The following is a 17112-nucleotide window of genomic DNA, read 5'->3' as shown; positions in this document are numbered from 1 at the left end:
TGGGGCAGAGAGCAATGGTCCAGGAGGTTCTTTTCTTCAGTGCTGATCTAAAAGGTCAGGACTCTGTGAAGTTAAATTTTATCTATACTGTAGCTCTCGCAGCCTGCCTGAAGCACAGCTATCTGTGACTCTATTCATCTTTCAACCATCTCCTAGCACCTCCATTCTTCCCTCAGCTCCACACTGACACCACATATTCCTCCAGTGCTTATTTTGTAAAATCCTTGCCCTGATCAAACCCCCAAGTTACCTCCCTGTTATTGAAGGATCAAGTTGAACTGCTGAATTTCTAGTCCCAGCTCTGCCTTGTATTCATTCTGTGGCCTTGGGCTAGCTCCTAATTGTTCTAAGCCTATTCTGGTGCATGTTAAAGGGACAAACACCCACCTTTGAAGGTGGTTGCAGGATTAAACAAAATGTCATGAAATAGTTTGCAATGCTACATTCAATGGGTGTTCACAAAATGTTACTTCCCTCACCTTCTTCTAATAGCCTCTAGGTGAGCATCTAGCCAATGATGAGGGTTTTCCAAGGCTGCTTGGCATAGACCTAGCTTCTGCAGATGGGACTGAGGATGACAATGACAAGTAAGAGAAAGGACAGCTAACCAGATGTGAAACTTATGGCCCTGCTGTAATTACAGAAACTCCTTTTACATCTGTCCAGATAACAGGATTTCACAGGTATTTGGCTTTAAAAAATAATTTTAGATCTAAACTGAGTTGGAAAGGGGGAAAGTTAGCCAACTGTAAAGTTAGAAGGAAGAGGACACCCAAGATTTCCCTCACTTCTGATACCACTGCAAGTTCTCAAAAACATCCTCAGGTAAGTTATTCACTGGAAGGACTCACGGAACACAATGAAAGTGGTTCTGTTCACAGTTACAGTTTGTTACAGATAAAGGACATACATTAAAATCACCCAGGGTAATAGGCCCATGGGGTGGCTTCCATGAGGCTTTTAAATATGTAGCTCAGAATTGCCCTTTTCCTGTGGAATTAGGGCAGTATTATTCTCCTAGGTCAAAGAGACAATGCTCATGGAATGTTGCCAATCAGGGAAGTTCACCCAGTCCTTGTTGTCCACAGTATTTATTGGGATCCATCATGTGTATGCATGATAGATTACCCATGTAGCTGATCTCACTCTCTACTCCAGAGGTGGATTCAACACCATATGACCCAAGGCCTGGACACTAAATCTCATTGTTAGACTATCCAGTGTGACCCAAAGGCCCCACACAGTTAAAGACATTCCTTCTAGGCGTGACATTCCAAGACTACCTCTTAGAAGCCAAGGACAAATCCAGACTTCTCTTTGAAGGCTAAATTCTTCCCCACACAGAAACCCATTCTCTCGAATGTACGCTATCCACTCCAGATAAGTCAGTTATGATCTCCTGCAGTTTAACCTTTTACTTATGTTTTTTGTTTGTTTTGCTTTATTTTTTATTTTTGTTTTCAACCTTTTATTCATTACTGTACCTGAAATTCTCTAATTCCTCTTTCTGTTTTCTCTTAGTTCAAGACCTGTCTCAAGTCAAAACACTGCTGTTTACAACCACTGGCTCAAATTTCAGTTTTTTACTTCCAGTAGTTTATTTCATCTACATAATTTTCAGCAAGTCACTTCAACAAATATTATGTCTACAATGTTCTGGAGGGGAAAAAAAAAGAGATTGAGAGAGAGAAAGAGAGAGAGAGAGAGAAATGACTAGCATAGTAATCCTTGGTTTAAGGAGCTTAACATCTAGTAGGACAAGACCAACAGGTTATTTTTATTCAGTTGTTCAGTGTGTATTTATTTAATATATACTCTACATAAGGACCTAAATTAGTTCTTAAAGTTCATAATTATCTAGAATTATAGGCAGAAAAAAATGTAAGACCCAGTAAAAGAGGATGTGGGTGATGGGATCAGATTCTGGTGGGTCTTGGTATAACATTAAGGAGCAAGCTTTTATTCTAGAGTCCTGTATTTCCTTAATGGTGAAATATTTACCCTAATACAATGTTGGTTGGTACAAAGATAACCCTTTTTAGTTAGTAGTTATGCATTTAATGAATCTCATATAAAACACTATGTAACCAGCATATTCCAACCTGTGATTTGTTAATATTGCTTAGAAGAGATAATAATAAAAAGTGGATCATTTTACAGTATTTAACAACCACTGTGGCCACACTGCCATATACCAGTTTTATCAGCCCTGGGTATAGATAATCTGTAGCTATGACTAAAATCATGTAATATCTGGAGTTTGAGAATTACCAGGATGGTAAAGGGAATGGCATGTTCAGATATGGGTTAAGGAAAGTATCCAAGGGACCATGGTGGAAAGTGGATTAGACTAGGATAAGGCAGGAGTTGGAGACACCAGTGAAGATGCTACTCAAACAGTTGAGAAATACAGAAGACCTGAATCAGACCAGAGAAATAGGGTTTAAGAAGAAGAGATAGACCTTTATCAGTCTTTATGAGTTGGAGAATGAACCAGAAATATGAGTTGGAAAGGGGAAAAAAAATCTCAGTTTCTAGTTTGTGTGATCGCAGATTATGGTGGCAACCAAGACAGGAAATACAGAATGAGAAACAAGTTTGGAAGGAAAGAAAATTAATCTGTTTGGAAGGTAGAATGAGTTCTCAGTATACTTATGGTATACTACCTCATTGTTTCATGTGTGCAAATTTCCTCTTCAATTAAAATTTAATCAAGACAAAAAAATAAGTGATATCCCTTTTTTATGTATGCCAGAAAATGTTTAGTGAAAGAGCACCAACTTTTTACTAAAGTCTTTGAGTGCCAGGGCCAGTTAGCTGTGTGATCCAGTGCAAGTTGCTTAATCTGAGTCTCAGTTTCCACATTTCCAAAATGCGATAATAATAATAATATTGATATTTGCCACACACATTGTAAAGAGCTACATGATTTTTAGTTGGGTGGGGGTTGGGAGGTGATTTTATGTTGAATAAGAATTTCTTCCTGATTGTCTTGAATCACTTGCCAAAACACCAGTAGTGAGAAAATGTCTGTTTATGAGGAGGCGAAAGTCAAAACCAAATGTATATTTTCCTCCCAATCTAACTTTCAAAAAGCAAAACTGCCTGATAACTGTATCCAGATATCAAAAGGGAAACAGATGTTGCCCTACTTAACTCTGCATTTCTTCATTCTTGAGAAAAAACGAGTTTTTATACCTCAAATTCACTTGTGTAACCAAGAGGGCTTTGTCCCTTTCTTCTGCCTCACCCCTGGGTCTCAGTCATCTGAGATTATGCCCAAGCCTGGTTGTGATTTGCATTGTGTATTGTAATGCCTAACGTATGGTTAGTTCTCTATTATTATTTAAAAAAAAAAAAAAGAAAAGAAAAGTCAAAGTCAGGCTTTCCAAGTATAAAATGAAACCCACTTGAGTACATCTTAAACACTATGTTTCTAATGTGAGAAAAATGTCAATAAAAGTCTTCCTAGAGCCTCTTTGCAAGAAGACAGAAGGAAAATATCAGACTACCCAGAGAGAAGAACAAGAATACTATTTACATGCCTCCTATTGGTCAGAGATCTCAGTGCCTGAGAACACAGGTCATTACTAGTTGCCAGGTAACTTGTGCTGGAGGTCTTTCACTTGACCCTATAGATCTATGGTCCCTCCTTCTAAATCTGACTTTTGTGAATTATATTAACAGGCCCTCTTTCATCCTTTGGCTTCTTTTTTGGTCCACCCAATGAAAAAATCTATTATTAGATTCTCCTCAAGTTGTCCAATCCAATCTATGTGTAGTTTCTGCTTCCTGCTGAAATCTGACTGATATACTGATCTCAGGAATGAAATAAGTCTCAGAATGTAAAAGCCATACTCCAAAATTCAGTTTCCTTGTTGCCATGGTGTTTGATATTCCCATACTTCTTACTCCTTCAGATTATAGGAGGCAGCGTTGTCCGAGAGAACTCTCTGAAATGATGGAAATGTTTAATGCAGTGCTATCCAACCAACATGGTAGCCACCAGCCACATATATGGATATCGAACACTGGAAATATGACTAGTGCAGCCAAGAGACTAAATTCACATTTTTATTTAATTTTAATCAAGTAAAATTTAAATTTAAATGCCACATATGATTGGCAACTACCATTGTGGACAGTGCAGCCTAGAAAAAACACAAATATTATCTGGGAAGAATTGTGTCTTAATTCTTGAATGGTTTTTAAGTGTTGTTGCTAACATTTCAGGTCACCTCTAAATCCTTAAGTCACGTGCAGGAACAAAAGGATCCTTATTCCTTCTTGTCTGTCTTTTTCATCTTTTTTTTTTTAAGATTTTATTTATTTACTTGACAGAGGGAGAGAGATCACAAGTAGACAGAGAGGTAGGCAGAGAGAGAGGAGGAAGCAGGCTCCCTGCCAAGCAGAGAGCCTGACGTGGGGCTCGATCCCAGGACCCTGGGATCATGACCTGAGCCGAAGGCAGAGGCTTAACCCACTGAGCCACCCAGGTGCCCTTGTCTTTTTCATCCTTATCTCCCAGATCCAAACCCATTGCTCCAAATGGATTGAGCTCCTTTGTTTGCTGTTCTGCTTTTCCAACTACTTTATCACTGCCACTACCATCTCCACCTCATTCTCTTTTACAAACTCACTTTCTCCTTCCTCATATGTATAAGCAGTATTTCCTGAGTCAAGGTTTTCATTCCTCAACTTAATTTGTCATACCCTTCAGTGGTTCACCTACTACTTCACCTATCATTGCTCTGTAGGTGGCTCCCAAATTTTGTCTCTACTCAGGAACTCTCTACATGCAATCACCATTCCTTTATTATTCTTTATTATTCTTTCAATATACATTTTTGAGTATCTACTATGTATTAGGTTCTCAATAATGTTGCTACAGTTTAATAACATTAACATCAATAATAATAATGGCTAATATTTATTTAGTATTTTCATGTGTCATGCACTACAGAAGAGCTTTCCCTATATAACTCATTCAGTCCTCTTACAACACTATAAATTAGGAGCTATGGTCATCCCCATTTAAGGGTGAATAAACAAGCACAGAGAAATCTGGTAATTGGCAGAAGCCATTCAGCTAGTAGGTAATGGAGTCAGCATTTGAATGAAGGTAGTCCAGCTCTAGAATCTATGCCCTTTACTATTACTATGTTGTACTGCCAATGGCCGCACCCCTGGAAGGGCAAACCAGGAGAGTCTCCATCTGTTCCTAGAAACCATATACTAGTATCACTTATACTAGGCATATTCACAGTGCACATCAGAGGCTAGTACTCTTTTTACAATTTTCTAGAAATCGCAAAACATAAATAGTATGTAAATTACATGTGCGAGTTTTTCTTTTTTATCCCTAAAGCCTTTGGTGGTAAATAATGCTAATGTGGATCAAAGACATTCCCTTAAACTCAGACAATAATATTTAGACAGGGAAATTAAACATTATTAAGACAGAGTGTTGTGATAGAAAGAATACTACCCATCCCTATCCTGGAAGGCAATTTGCCACAATGTATAAAAAGTTGTAAAAATACACTTTATCTGTGACCTGGCAATTCAATTCTGGAAATACACTCTGAGAAAATAATCAGAGAAATTTGGAAATATCTATGAACAAAGATGTTCAGCTGAAGCATGATTTATAATAATGTTAAACTTGAAATAACCAAAATGTGTAGCAAAAAGGAATTAAATATTTTTGTATCTATAAAATGTATGTTAAGCAGTGATCAACAACAAATCTGTATATATGTTCATATAGAAAGTCTCTTTTTTTTAAGTAAAGAGTCTATATAGTAAAGTCATTTTTTAAGGAATTATACATATGTATAAGAAAATTTAAAAATTTTAAAATTTTAAAAATATCTCTAAGCATATATACCAGATGTTATCTCCAGAGTATAGTATTGTGGATGGATGATTTTTATACTTTTCCCTTTTCTTACCAAATACATTATGTTACCTCAATTAATAATTATTTTTAAATAAAAATTCATCAGTTGCCTTAATATAGAGGCATATTAAATTTTCTTTTACTGAAGCTGAATTAGAAGTGGATATGGTAGTATTATTTACTAGGGCATGCTTATTTCTAAAGTCATGATTCTGTAAAAATCAAAAACAAGTCTCTGCATTGTAAATTTAGACCATCAATTTTGTTATACATTTTTATTTAAATTGTCAGGGTCTAATTTACGGAATACCTTCCTTGACTCTTCCCTTGATTAAAATTTGATTAATGAAGGTCAACTGTTCCTTGATTGAATGGATGACAAGGGAAACAAACAAATACAAATAAATAAATAAAACAACTGGAATGCAGATCTCTCTTCTGCTATTTCCTGGAGATAATGATCTCAAAAAGAGTTATTTAATCTTTCCTAACTTCAAATTAGTTTCCTGTATGTGGAAATAAAAATAATAAATAATTCAAATAAATTTAATGGGTATAAAATAAGGTATGTATGGAAGAGGCATTCTGTAAATTTAAAGCATTACATCAATATTAATCAGGGAAGGGTGATGATATTTTTGGTTTGTTTTCCTCTGTCATTTACTCATTTTGAGACTTTCAGCAAGTCACTTAGTCTTAACAATTGTCAAATGCTTCTTCCTTAAAACAAAGGTTGAATAGAGCTGATGACCCTTCCAGTTGTTTCTGACTCTGTCATTCTATTATTCTACTGGCCTATTTGTGGCTTGTGACAGTTTCTTCCAGGGCCCTGGAAAATGATATGGAAATGGAGCTCATCGAGTATGGCAGGAAACACGAAGCTGACTTCAGTGCTGATGTGATGATGGGTAGGATGGCTTTAGAAGAACTGCTCTGTCCTATCGTCCTCTCTGAATCATTTCCTCTCCGAGTCAGGGCAAATATGAAGAATAAAGAAATTCTTCAGTGACTGTATACTGGAAACCAACCCAGAATTGATTCCTAAGGAACTCATGGAGAAAGCTGTGCCTGGAGCATGAACTCTGCCTTCCCAAAAGCCTGGGCTGACTCTCTTGCACTGCATATCATAGAAAGCCCTATGGTGAAACTGAGTGGTAATGACTCCTTAAATGTATGTATTTATGGTAGAAAAAAAAAAAAAAGGTGTGTGAGAAGAGTTCTTCTGACCAGAGGCTATGTTACTTATAGAAAATAACTTCTGGGGAAAAAAAAAAAAGTGCCACTTTTCTCATTTGTGAAAGTTAATGTCCAGAAAAATAGAATATCAGAGGAGGAAAGGTACTGATTAGTTGATTCAGCCCAATCTTGTATAAAGGTAGAAAGTGAGACAAAGTGGGGTTAAAGGGTACAATAATGAAATTGAGTCATCCATAATGTACTATATTCCATTGCAGAACAGGACCTTTATACACACACACGTATATACATATATATAATAAATACACATTATATATATGTATATATCATATCAGTGAATATGATCTTGAGATACATAGACAGACTTCATGATATCAACCTATAAAATAGATATAATTTACTTTCTAGTTTTTAAATAAGGAAGCAGATATTAGGCAAGATTAAATGATTTTTCAAGGTCACAGATCTAATTAGTAGCAGAGCTTGAGCTTTTTGTCCTTGACAATCAGAATCAGAAAAAAGGAAAACTTATTTTTTTCCTTTTTTTTTTTTTTTTTCTAGCTAAGAACATCCGGCCAGGGGATGAGTAAGCAGACACTAATGTACTTTTTTAACTTCCTAAAGATATAACAACTTGGATGCCGCTAAGTATCAGCCAGTTATTCCTTTATAGTCTTGCTTTCTATCCTGGCCACAGGCAAAGTGGCATTATTATACTGTGAGTCATCATGCTAATAAATAAATCTAATTTGAAGATACCCCTTCTTCACTTTCTGGCACGATTTAACCCTCCCCACTTCTTCCTGTCCCTCTCCACTTCCAGCAACATTCCCTGGTGTCTAAGAACAAAATGTCACCGAAGCAGTTGCATGAAGTAAAGAGAGGACAAGAAGATGCTAAAATATTGCAAAACTGTGACTTTGGAAAGGAAATTTTGGAGCCATTTGAGATGACTTAGAGAGTGAGTACCTTTGATGACAGAAAGAATGCAGAAGGAATGTTCAAGGATATACTAGAGTTTGCAAAAAGACTGTCTGAAAACTATTGGTAGTAGTCAATGAGGGAGAGAGAGGGGAGTACTCGGTCAGGTAACAAGTCCATATATTTTTAAGCTCTTCTTCCAAGCTTCAAAGCAACTTCTACTTTGGTTTGCAACTTTTTTTATCCTTCACCATTTTGGTCATTTCTTTTCATATCTGTATCTTCAAGGGCAAATTTATTGATTAAAAAAATAATCCTCAGGGCCTATCCCAGAGCTTGGCATAGAGAACACTTTCATAAATATTTACTCACTGCAAAAATATGGTTCATAGGAATTGGAAGAGTGGAGTGGAGTGGTTTAATAGTTTGTCTAAATAGCATTTCGTCTTTCAGGGAAGCATCTCTCTCCAAGGCTATAGTAATTCTTCTTTCTTCAAAATATTCAGGCCTACCTTGGCCCTAGGGATGTGAAACCTGCAAGGGTTCACTCTCTTTTGGGCATCCCAGATGGGTAAACATGTGTGATCCAAGCCAGGCCAATCAGGGCTTTCCTCAAACATTTTGTTAGCACAATCAGAAAAGCTGTTCTTTATTTTTCTGACTCCATGCATTCTAAAGACCAAATAACTTGGAACTGTCCTGAGGCCTTTTGCTAATAAGAGACTGAGAAAAATAAGAATCAGAGTGTTTTGGTGCCATCCTATAAACCTTTGAATGTAGGCATATCTGAATATCTATCTTTTGTTTTTCCAGTTATATGAGTCAATAAATTCTCTTACAATTTGAGTTGAGGTTCTCTCATTGGCAACCAAGAGACCTGACCAAGACAATAAATCATGTACATTCATAGAATCTCTTCCACATTTTAGATTCCATCACCCCATTCAGAAATAATCGAGAAGGATGAGCTGCTGGCTCCTAAAAATTCCATGTAAAAGAACAACTGAAAATTTCATGGGTGATTTATATTAAAGAAAAATGCATGTAGGTAAGTGTTTTCTAGGCTTGTGAGAAGAGTCTTAGCAAAAGCCATAATAGAGTATTTTCTTCCCAAGTGTCAAGTGCTGGGTCTTATATATTTAACCTCTCCTCTGCCTTTAGGACAGTGACAGGACAGTCCATATTTAGTGGAAGGATTGTGAGAAGTGGACTCAGAAGACACAAGCCCTATCATCTGCTATGTTGTACCTCACTATAACCTCAGATAAGGGACATTCATTCTTTCATGTCTCACATTCTTTATTGCTAACAAGGGGATCATAGTAGCTATTTGATGGGTGGTTGTGGGCATTGAATGAAATTATATATAAATATGAAAGCTTAGACCAATGTCAGACTTAAAATATTTTGTGTATATCTACTGTAGCAAAGTAAATCATGCTAAAAAGGATTTACTTAATGTTTTCATTCCATATGAATGAAAACCTATGAACTAGGGTTTGCTTTATTTATTTATTTATTTGTCAGAGAGAGAGAGAGAGAGAGAGAGCGAGCAAGCACAAGCAGGCAAAGTGGCAGGCAGAGGCAGAGAAAGAAGCAGGCTCCCTGCTGAGCAAGGAGCCCAATGCAGGACTTGATCCCAGGACCCTGGGATCATGACCTGGGCTGAAGGCAGTGGCTTAACTGACTGAGCCACCCAGGCCTCCCTAGGGTTTGCTTTAGATGTTACGGTAAAGTAATAATAAAACCACATTTACTACCCATGGGATACTTACATACTACTGGGGGAGAAAGACAATAAGAAAAAACAAGTGTAGAATAGAATAGAATAGAATAGAATAGAACATAATATAGTATCTGGACCTGATAAGTGCCACAAAAAAAAAAAAATAAAGCAGGGTAAAATAATACCACTTTATATGGTAAGGTCATGGAAGGCATCACCAAAATGGCAATTGAAGCAAAGCCAAAATGAAGTAAAGTAATAAACCATACGACTAGCTGGAGTAGAACATTCCAAGCTGAAGAAAGAGCTACTGACATGTTTGAAGACCAAAAATGGGAACTTTGATGCTGCAGCAGAGTAAATAAGGAGAAGAATTGTAAGAAATGGCATATATGTTTGATTTTAATATAATTGTCTCTTTATTCATGTTCACCACACTCAACTTTAAGCTCCTAGAGAATAGGGACAACATTTTCTGCATCTACATTCCCAATGTCTAGCATAATATCAACAAAGAATAGATGTTGAAACATTTAGTATATATTTGTAATAAATTATGCATCTATAATTTGAATTATTGGCATCTGAGTAAGTGATTGTCAGGTTTGGAACTAAATGATACATTCTGTTTAGGCCAGATGTGGCATGCTTAAACATTCATAACTACTGAAATAATATATGGGGATAATAGTCTTGTGTTTTGACATTGTTCAATAAAATGAGATCACCTATATGAAAGGCATTGAGGTGTTACAGAACTGCTAGTAGGCATAGTTTTGTATGCGGCTTCTGATTAATTTAATGTATTAAATGTTCTAAGAATGTTATTGTATAGCATCTGTGACAGAGCTATATAAAATACAAGAGAAAACAGCAACAAGGGTTATGAAGTGAAGCAATACATAAGGTTGAATCTAAATCAAGTCATCTTTGTTGAAAAACAAAAAAGATCATTTCAAAAGTGACTCTTTTGTCATCGAAATGACCAAGCAAATTCTCACTTAACTTGATTCTCTTATTTCATCTGGCTACTGCCCAAAGATGTTTATCTAGCTATTCTAGAGAATAGAGAATCTTTCACATTTTAATACACTTTTGAAGTTTTCAATGATATTTTATTTATATCTCAAAATATCTTTTTTTAAATTTTTATTTTTTTTATTTCTTTTTAGTGTTCCAGAATTCATTGTTTATGCACTACACCCAGTGCTCCATGCAATACATGCCTTCCATAATACCACCACCAGGCTCACCCAACCTCCCACCCCTCACCCCTCCAAAACCCTCAGATTGTTTTTCAGAGTCTGGTCTCTCATGGTTCATCTCCCCCTCCAATTTCCCCCAAGTCCCTTCTCCTCTCCATCTCCCCATGTCCTCTGTGTTATTCCTTATGTTCCACAAATAAGTGAAACCACATGATAATTGACTCTCTCTGCTCGACTTATTTCACTCAGCATAATCTCTTCCAGTCCCATCCATGTTGATACAAAAGTTGGGTATTCATCCTTTGTGCTGGAGGTATAATACTCCATAGTATATATGGACCACATCTTCCTTATCCATTCATCCATTGAAGGGCATCTTTGTTCTTTCCACAGTTTGGTGACTGTGGCCATTGCTGCTATAAACATTGGGGTACAGATGGCCCTTCTTTTCACTACATCTGTATCTTTGGAGTAAATATCCAGTAGTGCTATTGCAGGGTCATAGGGAAGATCTATTTTTAATTTCTTAAGGAATCTCCACACTGTTTTCCAAAGTGGCTGCACCAACTTGCATTCCCACCAACAGTGTAAGAGGGTTCCCCTTTCTCCACATCCTCTCCAACACATGTTGTTTACTGTCTTGTTAATTTTGGCCATTCTAACTGGTATAAGGTGGTATCTCATGAAACTTACTCAGAGATACTACATAACATGACTAAAATTCCAAGTGTCTGGTCAGGAAAGAACTTCAGTTTAAGTCTTATAGTTCCCAGTCTAGTGTTCTTTCTATTTAAGAAGGATTCAGTTACTAGTATGGATTGAAGAATCACCTTAACTAAAGCAAATGTGAAATTAAAACTAAAAGTGGCTAACTGTAAATCTTTTAAAATATCTGTGGTTGGATTATTTAAATGAGAAACATAATCATCATCTTAGTTACATAATCATATTGAAGTAGCCATGAAAAATATAAACAAATACTACACAAAAAAATCAAACAATTTGTATTTATTCATTGTCTCATCAGAATAGGATAAAGCCTAAAGTTAGTTAACATAAAGTAAATTTCTATTTTCTTTGCCTAAGCTTCACTTTTATGAATTTACATGACACCTGGGCAAGGAAGTATGGGAGATCCTCCTCACATCATTATCCATTATTTAAATCCCTGTAATTATAAGACTGTGTGGGAAAGAAATATCATAAAATGAAAATATTCTCCTATAATCACAGGTAAAAATCTTCTCTACTTTAGCATTGTTTCTTTCTTACTAACAATATATTTTATTAGTATTTAGATTATCTGTGAGAGTCATATTCCGCTATTTATAAGATATTAAACATCCAAAAACTATAATGCCAACACAATGCAAATTAACTACAAATAAAATTACAAATCTTTCAAGAAACTCACAGTTCATTGAAGTATGGTAAATTCTCATGGCAGAACTTCTCAGATTCTCCCAAAATCAATGACATAGGGGAATCTGATAAAATTAGTACAGTTAATTAATACAAAAGAGAAAATCAGCATGGGTGATGAGATATGCATTCCAAAGTAGTAGTTGAATACCAAAGGATTAAGTGCAATCCTATAGAAAATTAGTCATTCCAAAATATCTTTGGTGAAAGTCACCCTATTAATTATCATATTGCAAAAGTCAAATATGTAGTAAATGTTATAATAACATACTACCCTATAAGTATGCTGGAAAATATGGAAAAATGAAATTGATTCTCAATATATTCTTTGTGTTAACACTAAGCATATAGTTGCAATTTTTAATGTAATTATTGCTAAATGTAAGATAAAATAAACTGTGTTCAAGCTTTAAAATCATAGAAAAAACATAGATGCTGCTTCCTGATTCTTCCAGAATTCACCTCCAAAGCAACAAGGGTAACAAAAACACAAGATCCTTGCTCAATAAAACTATAATTATTTAATATCCAAACCAGGAGATATAACCAAGGAGGGAAGATATATTTAAAAGCACACTAAAGAGTGTGGAAAGATACTAAATGAGAATATCCATACCATTAGAACAAAACAAATAAATAAACAAACAAACAAACAAACAAACCCAAGACACATACTTCTCTATGGTATGTGGTACATTGTAAGAAATAAAACTCATCAGAATACAAGGAGAGAAGAAAAACACATAGTGGAAGCTTCCTCAAGTCAATATAAGCACGAAATCTAGAGAAGCTGGGAGGAGCAAGATCAAATGTAATATATACAGAAAACAATCTGTCAATGAGGCATAGAAATAAATAGAAATAGATAGAAATAATATAATAATATAATATATATTCTATATATTATATATAATAATATATATAATAATAATATAATAATATAATAAATAGAAATAAATATACATAGATGTATATTATGATTAGCACTAGAGCCAAATTTAAGGCTGAGTAAATTTACTCATACTTCTGATCTACACTAGAGCTTTTGTGTTTCCTTCACATTAAGCACCTGCAAAACCCTCTTATTTGAAGGCCTAAAGATGTTATAAGGGAAAACAGAGGAAAAGGAAGAGGAAAAATGGCAAATAAATGTTATGCACCAGAAATTTTAGAGCAGAAGAATATTTCAACAAAATATATCCTGTGAATTTTTTAAAACATTAAAGCAACAACTTCTATAAAACAAGAGCACATAGAAGAGATATAAGAGCTTAGGGATGTTATAATGAAGTAACATCAGATAAAACATTTGTGTATGAAATTCAGAAAAGTGTGAAGAAAAATTAAAGTCAAAAAGTAGCACAAAAAATTACAACACTGTTGAAAACACAGTTAAGGACAGAGTACGGAAATGAGAAATGTGAGAAAATAAAAATAAACAGAGATTAAAAAGTATCAGAGAAAAATATATTTATTAAAGTTATGGAGATACCTAAATGCATTAATGATGACCCCAAATAAGAGAACATAAATTATAAGAAAATAAAAATGTTTAGAGATGTAATTGAAAAGAAATTTCAATTTATTAAAAGAAATTTAAAACCATAATTATACTGATTAAAAGATAATAATGTGTCCCAGGTAAATCTGACACAAAATTATTAATACTGAGATATACAGTCCAATAAAATTTTTGAACTAGAAAATTAATATTCCTTTAAATATCTGAAGGCAAAAGAGGAAGTCATTTAAAAGGGGAAAAAATATGGGCTGGTATCATACTTCTCCAGAATCTCATTTAAAATAGAAAATAAGGATTTGATGCCTTTAGCAATCTTTAAAGAAGAACGAAAGGGAAAAATGCTAGGTAAAAGGAAGGAAGGGAAGAGGAAGGGAAAAAAAGAAGAAAATAGAAGGTAGATATGAAAAGGATGGAGGGAGGGAAGGAAGGGAGAGAAAGATACAAACTAGAAATTAACAACAGAAAGAAAACAACACAAATCTATCTCCTGGAAAGTCTCAACTTTTCTCTTGACAACTACTGCATCAAAGAAGAAATAAAAATTAAGTCTGTAAAACATTTTGAAAGTACACACCGAACTCATAGAATAGAGCTAAAGTAGTGCTCAAAGAAAAATAAATAGTCTTAAAAAATATGTTAATAAATAAGAATGAAATAAGTGAATCAGTGGAAAATCTGATTAACCATTATTTACTAGATAATAAGAGTAAAATATGATTAACCATTAATTACTAGATAATAAGAGTATATGGAAATATAATTATTTCATAGATGTGACAAAGGCATTTCATAAAACTTAACATTTACTCTTGAAAGTACTTTTTAAGAAAATAGGAATAGGACTTGGATCATCCTAACTCATGGAAATAATAGAACTATTTCCATTAAGTAAAAAGTAGATAAGAATGTCTTTTAATCACCACTAGTATTTAATATTGTTATAGAAGAATTAACCAATGCAGTCAAGAAATGAAAAAAAAAAGAGAAAGAGAGATGTGTAAATATTTAACAGGTAGATATAAAATCATTATTTGTACACACACACAAAAATTATTTTTTAGAGAAACCCTGAGCATAAATAAGAAACTCTTACAAATTTAAAAGACCTTAATATGGTAGCTATATATAAAATCCATGTATAGAAAACAAAGGCCTAAATATATGCCAATAAAAAACTTCTGGAAAAAAATGGGGTGAAAAATATCTTATCTGCAAAAACAGCGAAATAGATAAATTTCAAATTTAAGGAAAGAAATGTATTATCTGCATGAATAAAAAATGTAGACTCAGAAGTAGTAGACAAAGGAAATGCTTTCCATGATCTTGAACAGAAAATTTAATACCATAAACTTCAGTCTTCTCTTAATTAACTAATACTCTTAATATATTTTTATTTTTTGAAATAAAAAATTTATAGGAACTAAACAATAATAGTCCAGTACTTTAAAAAAAAAGAGTACTAAAAGGTTATAATCAATATAAAGATATGAATCTGAAATAATTCAAACAATGTCATGTAGTCATTTCTGGATCTTTTCTTGGAAAAGACTAGCTTCAGATTCAAATAGGCTGAAATCCATTCTGAAGAAACTCTGGGACTTGGAAACAAAGAACCCTCATCCTTTGAACTGCTGTGGCATAAGAGTAACTTCTGAATTGATGCAAAGAAAGAGAGGTAGTCAGCAGAGCTAGTGATTATTGAGGGATTAGTTCACTTTCAAAAATTATTTACTGAATAGTAGCAAGCTGCATATCAGGCACTAAGAGATACAGTTTTATACCATATATATAGACCATCCATCCCAAAGCAACTAATAATATTCTCCTTTTTTCGTTGTTGTTTGTTTTCTTTTTTATGACTTTTATAAAGTTGGAAAAGCCAGTTACTTTGGGGAGGCCATGAATAGTCATCATGAAAGGAAATACAATGTGGACATTCAGAAAAAGTTATTCTTCCCCAGATAAAACATAACAGAGAGGAGAGAGGCTCCCACCACTGTTGCAGTTCTCCTGATTTCTGACTGTGAATGCAGGCATAAGTTCTGGATTTTGAAAGTATGAACAATAACACTATGAAAAAAAGGCAGAGCAAAAGGGTAAGCATTGCCTTAATAACAAGCAGATCCTTGTTATCCCTGGTAACTGAATCAGGCCAGTAGCTGCCTATCTCTAAGCTTCTTCTTCTTTTTTTTTTTAATGTTATGGGAGAAAAATACTGCTATTTGGTTAAGAAACTGTTAGTAGGTAGTCTGTTATTTGAAGTGGAAAACATTCTTTACTAAATTTGTTTTCTATTAAAACTAAAGCAGAGATAGTTCCTGCTTTCATGGAGCTTAGAGTAATGAAAAATATTAAAATATAGTGTAAAAAAATTTGTTTCAATCTTATTACTGGTCATTGTTCTGAACTGACCATTCTTTAGAAATCATTCTTACTCACTGACTTTTTAACTTATATAAATTCCACACCAGTCTAAATTGTGGATTTGTGCATATGTATACATGTGTGTATTAGATGCATGCACTAATATCATGGGGTGCCATATTCAAAGAATGGGCGAGGGCTTGAGTGGATATCTGTGCCCCAACTGGAAATGGCACAGATAAGATGCCTCTCTTAAGTTCTGAAGGGTAAGGTCCAATCTCAGTAGTTAGACCAGTGAGTTAGTGGGTAATTGAAAAGGTCACCACTGAATTCTCAAGAGGAAAAGACATAACTAGCCTTGCCTTTGCATTTCATGTCCTTCACTGAACAGGCATGAATAAAAAAATCCCATATTCGAGCTGGTTTCCTCTCACATGTGACCTGAGGCTCCAATTGAGAGGCTGTAGTTCCTGTGACTCACACTGGACAAGAGGATTTGCCCATAAGGTTATAAGGTCAATTACTCACACATTTGCACAAAGCCAACCAGCATTCTTCATGAAAAAGTATCTTTGCCATCCTCTATCATGCTTATTAATTATTCTTCCATCAACTGGAGGACAGAGGGCCCCCGAGAATGCCAAGTTGACTGAGGTAATGTCCACATTCATCACTGGACAACTGGTGGAGGCTGACATAATGTATACAGACCTGATTCCAGACAGAGATAACCCTCCATAGCAAAGGCTCACAGCCATGTGGTTTCCCAGACACCTAGTGCTTAAAAGACAGGTTGACCTTTTCAAGTTTAACTTCTCAGAATACATGTTCACCTCACCAAGAAAAAAAAAAA

Source organism: Lontra canadensis, unplaced genomic scaffold (genome assembly GCF_010015895.1).
Source record: "Lontra canadensis isolate GAN:19392208 unplaced genomic scaffold, GSC_riverotter_1.0 scaffold140, whole genome shotgun sequence".
Taxonomy (NCBI): Eukaryota; Metazoa; Chordata; class Mammalia; order Carnivora; family Mustelidae; genus Lontra; species Lontra canadensis.
Note: the sequence above shows the minus strand (reverse complement) of the source record.